At 45.3% G+C, this 8,722-nt stretch overlaps 1 protein-coding gene across 1 annotated transcript in view; it reads right to left on the bottom strand.

Annotated features, from left to right (window-relative positions):
* TLE4 (transducin-like enhancer of split 4) overlaps positions 1–8,722 on the bottom strand; it is a gene marked incomplete at its 5' end in the record, with an annotated part of 44,650 nt that overhangs the window by 35,215 nt on the left and 713 nt on the right. The gene's annotated exons all lie outside the window — the stretch shown is intronic.

The following is an 8,722-nucleotide window of genomic DNA, read 5'->3' as shown; positions in this document are numbered from 1 at the left end:
AAAGATTAATTTGCAGATGTTCATGCATTTCACACACAGGGTGCCCTGTGGTCCGTTGCCAGGGCAACAGGAGACCACCGGCGCGCGCTTTATTGGCTTTATGAAGTGCGTCTCGGGGGCTATAGTCCGAGAAATGCTGCATGATAATCGTCAGGCTTTTCAGAAGCCTTGTTTTGTGTTTATCCACATTTAACCCTCTGAGTGTTATTAAGAGCATCACTGTGCACGTCTGGTGCACCGAGGAAAGTGGAGATGGGGAGGGGGGGGACACACAGTGTCTGCTTCCAGCCCAGAAACCCTGGAAAACTCGTCCTCAATGCCTGCTCCCGCCTGCCCAGTGTTGAAATTTTCACCCACAGGCAAGCTGATCCCCAGGCTGTGGTAGTGCAGGGCTCAGCACAGCAGGGTCGGGGGACAAAACAGACACTGGCAAGTGCAAAGGTGTCACAAGTGTCTCTTTAGACTAACAGATTACCAACAGCAGGCACAACATGTTTTCTCAGTAACTTTGAAAGAAGAAGGGGCAGGGGAAGGGGGGGAAGAAGAGATTTAAAAAAAAAAACAAAGGGAGCCCACCAACTTCCTAGACACAGTACAAGAAAAACCACACTCTCGTTTTGACTCCCAACGTGTGACACCAGCAAGGCAGTCACACCAAAACCTTTACCACAGCCCCTCCAAAGCTGCAGTCCCCGTGGAACAGGAAAATCCCATGCCCAGACGACACTTGGTGTCGCAGTGCCAAGGACTACAACATCATCTATGAATTCACACAAACAAGTCAGAGCAATAAACCGCACAGGGCTCCGCCACTCCGCCTCCCCCACTGCCCGCTTCCCATCCTCTCCTCACTCCAGGCCGGAGGGAGTCTCCTCCAGCTGTCCTCCCACTGGCTGCGGCAGGGCTGGGGATTTTTTAAAACCCCCAAAGGCCAAAGCAGCAGGGGCCGCCACCAAGACCAAGCGCTAATCCAGCAGGAGAGGAGAGGGAGAAAGCGAGGGTGGCAGAAGGGATCAATAGAAGAAACGGCTTACATTCAGGCTCGCAGGAGAAAGAGCACGCAGAGACAATAATTTCCTGGGAAAAGCTAAAGCCTAACGAGAATTTACTCTGCCTCCTTTATTCAGACAACCAACCCTTTTGTGGCTGGGGCTTCCTGAGTGACAGGAACCCAGGGCCCCTTAATAGGATTTCCATATTATTTCCAACACCTGCCTAGAAGTTATTTGTTTACATTGAAGGAGGCGAGATTCTCAAATCAGACATCTGCTTCTGGTTCAGGCATATCTTAGGAAACCATCTAGAAAGAAGCTTTGTTGCTATGGAGACATTTTTATTTTCGTCCCTTAGTTGGCTGAAAAACATTAGCATTTCCAATTTTTTGTTCTTCAAAAGGCCAAATGTCGCTCAAGAAAACAGAAAACTTTTCAAATTGCTATGCAGAATAGGCTAATCGAGCTTCAGACATTTAATTAATTATTCGACTCAATTAGAGCTGTACCGGAGAGAAGCTTTGTTGCTATGGAGACATTTTTATTTTCGTCCCTTAGTTGGCTGAAAAACATTAGCATTTCCAATTTTTTGTTCTTCAAAAGGCCAAATGTCGCTCAAGAAAACAGAAAACTTTTCAAATTGCTATGCAGAATAGGCTAATCGAGCTTCAGACATTTAATTAATTATTCGACTCAATTAGAGCTGTACCGGAGAGAGGCGGGAGACACGGGGTTGCTTTCCTGCAAATTTCCCTCAAAGGCCCGTTCCCGCTTGCTTCTTCCCTCAAAGCACAGCTAAAACTTTGTAGTTCACGATGCACTCAACAATCTTGCATAATAACTTGGGAATCAGTCAGACTACCAATTTCCTTCAAGAACTTCCAAAATCAACCCAAGAGCCTGACAACACTTTGGCTAGAAATATGCTTCTTTCTCAGTGCCAGAGAGGCGGGAAGAGCAATACAAATATTAACACATGTATTAACCTACTACTAGCATTCAGTGAATTTAGCCAAAGGACAGAAACTTCCAACGCTTGTCATCCATGTTGCTGATTCCAGAAGGTAATCTGTCCTCCTTCCCTCCCTTCAGCGTATCATCAGCATGCTGAAGGAATCCATTGATTTGCATAAAAATAAGGAATGTTTCAAGTCACTTTTGATCTAAGGGTTTTAAAGACAACTTAAAATCAAAACTCTAAGCGCTTAATATAACAACAACAAAAAAAAAAAGTATCGCAGCGCCAAGAGAAATCTACACGGCAAAAAGCAGCCGTCCAGTTTGTGTCCCACTTTGACAAAAATTGAGAAGTATTGTTTATTCTCTCCCTTTATTTTGACTAACACCTATTTAACCCGACCTGCAAACATGTTCTTCATTCCAGACACGTTCACCATGAGTAAATTGTCATAAGCCATGAATGCCAGCATCCAAAGTATGATTTTAATTGCATACTTATAATGAGGAGAACTTCAAAAGAGATAATAAACAAATTCATTCCCTCCCTTTACCTCTTTTCCCCCAGCTATTACACTGTCAAAGTCTTTGCGCTGGAGAAGACCTTTCCACCCACCTCCTCACCCCAGCAAACTTCCTCTTCCTACTCTACAATGTGAAGTCATAATCCTGTGTCACCAACATCACAGTCTGTTGCCATAGAAATAATTAGACATGACTGCTCAGGTTAGAAATTACAGCCCATGTAAGTGTTTGCCTCCTGGGTGAAGAGAGCATCTGAAGAGAGAACATTTGAGTTACGCAAAATCACAAAGTGGCAAAATAAAGTTTGATAGTGAGAAGCGCTGCAGCAGTCCGGCCACAAATGTGGGCACACTACTGAAAAAGAATCACTGCGTGGTAAATGGCAAAAGGGGCCGAGGTAAGAGGCTGGCATTCAGTTAATACTAAGAAGTGGGGAAAAAGCTACCGGTTAAGGAGGTGAAGCCATCAAAAATGGCAGAAGCATCTAATTCTTTGATACCAGAGTACACGCTGTTACTTTCGTATGAATACTCTACACTAAATTAAAATTCCCAGATGACCTCATTAAAAAGGCAAATGATGTGACAGTGAATGGAAGAAAGAAATGTAAAACTTGGCGGGGGGAAGGGGAAGGCAGGAAAAAACCCACTAGAAAAAACCCACCAAGACTTGAGTTTCAGTTTTGTGTTCTAAAAATCTGTTAAAAACCACACGGCTTGAATGACACAGCTACAAGTCTAGCCATGAAAAGGTCATTAAGAAAAAAAAAAAAAAGCAGTGCCAAAAAATCAGCTCCATAAGATAGACCGAGACAACAAACAGGACCCTGCTAATTAATATTTGTTCTGCTTCAGCAGACAGTTACTGGACAAGACTGCAACAAACAAGCATGTCTCACCCAATCACATCATTAATCCATTCACGTTCACCACCTGAGGACAAGCTATGCCCCACAGATATTTATTCATCTGTTCCACAAACAAACAATTACAACACATTTTCTGGAATTAGGGCACCTGTTACATTCGGCATAGCTTATATGCCCAGAGGCAGATACCAATTAATACTGAAAAAATTACTGTATCACAAGCCAACAGGAGTTACTCATTGTATTTTGATAATGCTACCCCCAAAACACCCGCGAAGATCAAAAACACAACTCTTGAGGGGCAAAGTTTAGTTCAAATATGCTCAGCTTAAACCTACCATTTCATCATTACAGAAACATGCACCATCTCATTTCTGAATACAGAAAGGCACGAGCAGAATCCATGACATGAGTGTGAAACATTTGGATCTTAAAAAGCCTGTGAAGTGCTTTTCAGCTGAACTGTAAAGTGGCAAAATAACAAAATTACTAGGAAATAAATTCTGTAAATTTCTTAGGTGTGTGTGTGACCGATAACTACGTTTCTTTGGCTTGTAAATACATACTGAATGCAAAGACATTTGGCAGGACACTCATGCCACCAAAGGAAGCCTCATTTAACAGAACCCTGACTAGACAAAGTCCACAGCAGTACATCACGGCAGTTTACGTGGTGTTCCTCTACCAGCAGAAGAACAAAGTCCGAGCAATGTAATTACACTTGGTAATATCCAAATGTCTTCTCATATATATTGGGCGTTTTGATTTTTACCTTGTTGTTTCCAGAACCGTTACACTCATACAATTTTTTTTTTTTTAGTATCAAATTACAGCTGCAGGAGTAAGCAGCTTACTCCCACTCACATACTAAATGAACAGAGGTCTAAACACTTAATAGTGGCGAACAGCTCAAGAAGCTAAATTGAGAAGCACTGGAGCACCTGTCACCACAAATGTAAATGGAACGTGGGAACCGCACCCGTCCACTTTCCCTGTATCTACCACACGTGTAATTATTAGCCTTCACACAGATTAAGGCAAAAGTAATCTTACTGCTAAATCCACTTGAATTTGCCCTGACAGACTTCTCTTAGTTCACTAGCATGTTGGACAGAAATTCACCCCAAACCTGCATTTGATGTGTTACGTCAGACCCTTTCATTGAAAACTCTTTTTTTTTTCCTCCAGAGGAATCTCAAACAGGCTATTTTATTCCTGCCACAAGACTGCAGCTTTTAATTACTGGCACTTGTTGCTGCTGAAACAGTAACTCACAGCATCAAAATGAACAGAGCCTCTACCACATGGAGAAGTCTCATTTAAAAGAAACCTGGCAAGATGAAGTCCACAGCAGGACATCATGGCAGTTTATGTGGTGTCCCTCTGTCCCAAATAATGTAAAATTGGGGGGGGCAGAAAGGCAACACACCACCACACCACATGAGTGTAAAGAGCAGCAGATCTGCATTAACAGCAGATGCAAAAAAAAGTTAAAAGACAAGCTAAAGCCTGTGCACGAGTCTGATTCAGAAGACTGGGAGATTCTGGAATAACCTGTCCAGCGATGTTCTGGCTACCTTTGGCAGGCCCGCAACCCCACCAGCACCTGGGGGCTCCTTGACTCTGGTGCTGCCATGAGAGCCACAGCAAGAGGTTGCTAGCACCGGGCTACTTTCTGCCAGGTGTTGCTTTTGCAGATGAAGCGCTTCCTTCGCTTCTTCACAGGGTGTGTTTCACAGAACGGACTTTGCTAAGGACCAGAGAAACTTTTGCCCCATTTGTCCCAGAGAGGGTAGGCGAGGACCAGGGCTGGGAAGAATAACATGGCTCCTGCATCAGCAGTTCCTGCAGGAGGTGGAAAAATCCTTGCAGGGTGCAATTAGCAAGCAAGAATCCACTGTAGAACAATCCTTTTTTTCTTTTTTTTTTTCTTTTTTTTTTTCTTAAAAAGAAGTTTTACTGCTTTGAAAAGGGGACACACCAAGCCCTCTGTGAAAAGCTGCTCGGTTAACTGCAGAGCTGTTTGTTTGTCTTTCTGTCCAAACACATTATATTCCCTCAGAGCCCTTAAGCCACGGCTGCACTTTGAGCGCAGCCCGGGCGCTTGCCACCCTTCCCTCTCCTTTGTGCATGCCACAGCCTTGGTGCTGCACAAAGAGCGCTCCCGTGACCCAGTTTACCACGCCTAGAGTTTTCCCACACTTCAAACTTTGCAGAGGATTCAGAGGACCGAATCCAGCACAAAATCAAAGAGCTGCCAAAGCCACCCTTCCCCACTGAGCTTGCTGTGCCGATGCTGATCTATTATTTAGGAATAGCTCCTGGACAATGTAGAGTTATCTGGAAGGTGACTACTCAGTTTCAGCAGTGAACTGCTGGCTACAGGGAGGTGCTAGGAAGGATGCGAGCCCGGTCTGGCTTACCAGGCAGAAAATGTCACGTTTTGAAGAGTGACGCAAACTGCCTTTTCTTTGGGCTGAACCAAGAGGAGGGTTGGGACCAGCACAGCTAGAGACAGCAAGTTTCACAAAGACAACTGTCCAGCAAATCCAAAGCACTGGAAGTGGTGGCAAGAAATGGGACACTTCAGTCAAACTCCTTTCTTTGTGGGAACAGGTAGGGTGCCTTCCGTTATCTGAATCGCACACTACAGCGTAAATTTACACTTTATGAGCTATTCTAAAATCTGCCCTGCTTAATAATCTGTATCAGCAAGAAAACACTTTAAAGTGTCTCTCACAATTAAACCCAGGCACAACCTTGAATAAATCAAAATTTTGCTACCATATCAAAATGTTACACTGGGGCTGTATAACATTGCCCATATCCTCATTACATGCTACACTAATTACTACCAGCAGATTCAGAATTTTCTGCACATTAGAGGCTTTTAGAGGAGCTATAAAAAATTTCAGGCACCATTAATTTAAATTTGTATTGAAATTTCCTTTTGACAGATGGCCAAAAATTACTTACTATTTAGAGTACCAGAGCTGCCTGTTTGCACATTAGAAGAGGAAAGGGAAAAATTAAAAGCAAGAAGGAAATTTATGTCACGTTCATTACCTGCTAAATGTTAAGGAGCATTATCCTGCATGAATAAATTATTACATACAAGCACACAGACTCCAGCTGCTGGCAACTGGCACGTTCTGGCTGACAAAAACCATCTCAAGTCACACAGCAGACAATCATAAAAAGCCTCTCTCAACCAGGAGCCACTTAAGGGAGGACAGATCGATCGAACAAGCAACTAACTGCTACTCTGGGTATCACTGAAAACATTTAAGGAAGTTAGCAAACTATTTCACCTTACAAAGCTGGCAGCAAGCCCCATAATGCTGACACACAAGCCAACTCACAACCTGAACGCTGTGCAAGACAAACATCTACTTATCATTTCAAAGTAAACTGGCACAAAGTAGTGACATCCTTCTCTCCCTCTCAAAGCTGTATGAGTAACAGCACCTTTGAATCATTTCCAGACAAAAATCAGCCTTTTTGGTATAAACACTCCCTGTAACACCCATGCCAGCATGAACACCCTAACATCCCGCAGACATTACAGAAACACGACTAGCACATTCTGTTTAAAAACAGCAGTTAGCATGTACTAGCAGTTCTCCTCATTCACTTTCTTCAGTGAAACATTTGTGGTTCCAGCTGTACAGGTATGCAAACTCGCTGAAGAAACCAGGTGGGTCTGTATTCCCACATTTAGGTATCTTCCCTACTTGTAATTGTTAGTTTGGGTGCACAAAAAAAGAAAATGGCCTACACATATCTCTTCACAGCTAACAGGGGTGTTCTAGGGAAATCATCATTAACCTGTGCCCAGCCTCACCACATAAAGCCACAATCCCCGTCTCTAGCCACCGCGACAAGGAAGCCGAAGTGAGATCGGGCACGCTGTTGTCCTACGTCGGCAGATAGACAGCTTCAGTGCCTTTGCCGCTCACAGTAAAAACCGTGAGTTTTTGACAGTTCCTGTCAGCTCCTGGTTGTTATGCAGAGCCATGCGGGTAGCAGCAACACTGACAACCATCGGCTCAGCTGCACTCGGCTGGCACGCGGCAGAGGCACCAGTGGCAGAATGGGCACGCTGGGGAAGGCTGTGGGACGCAGCCCTGCCCGAAGCAGCTGGAGAGGCAAAGGTGTAGCCCCTCTCACAGCAGCCCTGGGCAGACAGGTCTCTGGTGGGGGCAGAGCCATGCCCGGCGCCGCGCTCCTCCCAATGCCATCCAGGGCGCAGCAGTAGTGGCTGCTTGGCAAGCTCCTGGCGATCCCGTCTAATGCGCCCAAGACTTGTGCAACGAGCACCTCTTCTGCCATCTGTCCAACCCTCAGAATAAATTACATCTTCCTAAAAAAAGCACTGCTAAAAACTTGACAAATGGGTTGCAAGTGCTCAGTAAGGTGGGCATAGGTCTCGCCCTTTGTAAGAGAAGGGTATCTTTCATTTCACGCTCACCATGACTGAAAAAGGCTTAATCTTAAGCTCCTGAAAATTGTGCAAGCCACTCGGGCTCTATCCTGCTAACTACATCCAGCTACCTGCAGCTGGGCAGGTAACTGTGTAGCTGGCAACAATCGGGTCTGCTGCGAGCTGGTAAACCACCAGCGGCAGCGAGGAGAGCAGACTGATGCAGGAGACAGCAGAGCCAAGGTACAGCTCCCCACTTACAGCATTAAAAACACGGGAGCCTCTGAAAGGCTCTGGTGGCGATCCAGTACGGACAAGCACGCAGACACATACGCTGAATCACAGCCGTATGCATTATTGAGTACTCAAAATCACACAAGCTGCAAGGTGAGTATTACATCTACTTACGAACGCTACCATGCACAGGATGGCGCATGCACAGACGCTGCAGAATCATTCAGAGCCTGAAAATTAGCTTTTGGAAAAGGAAGACAGGATCCTCAGTGCAAGTACCGCCTTTGTCAGGGTAGGGAACGGCAGCTCGCTCCTCTCCAGCTGCTTCAGCAAGGACAGCAGGCAGCACCCCACCCCTCCCCTGAGAGCGACAGAGCTCTCCTTCCGCAACTGCATATTAGGATGTATCAGAATTAGAGTTTACAGCCTCCAAATGACTCTAAAACAACCAGCTAATTCTTCTTTCTGTCTCATAAGCTCGGGTAGAGACCCCAGGCAGCCCTCCCCTTATATACAGGAATAGCCTCAACCCTCAACGCTATTGCACCAAAGCCACGGGACGGCACGTCGCCTGCAGTCCCAGCTGCCTCACTAGCAGCCACTTTCTCAGCGTGATACACAGTCTACGCAGGGCTCTGCTAATCAACGCGAGCATCACAAGCCAGTTTCACTTTCTGACTATTTCCGCCACTTTGGGCCATACATCAGAAAAATGCAGTGCAT

The sequence above is a fragment of the Phaethon lepturus genome, unplaced genomic scaffold, assembly GCF_000687285.1.
Source record: "Phaethon lepturus isolate BGI_N335 unplaced genomic scaffold, ASM68728v1 scaffold23721, whole genome shotgun sequence".
NCBI lineage: Eukaryota > Metazoa > Chordata > Aves > Phaethontiformes > Phaethontidae > Phaethon > Phaethon lepturus.
Note: the sequence above shows the minus strand (reverse complement) of the source record. Positions and strands in the feature narration are given on the sequence as shown.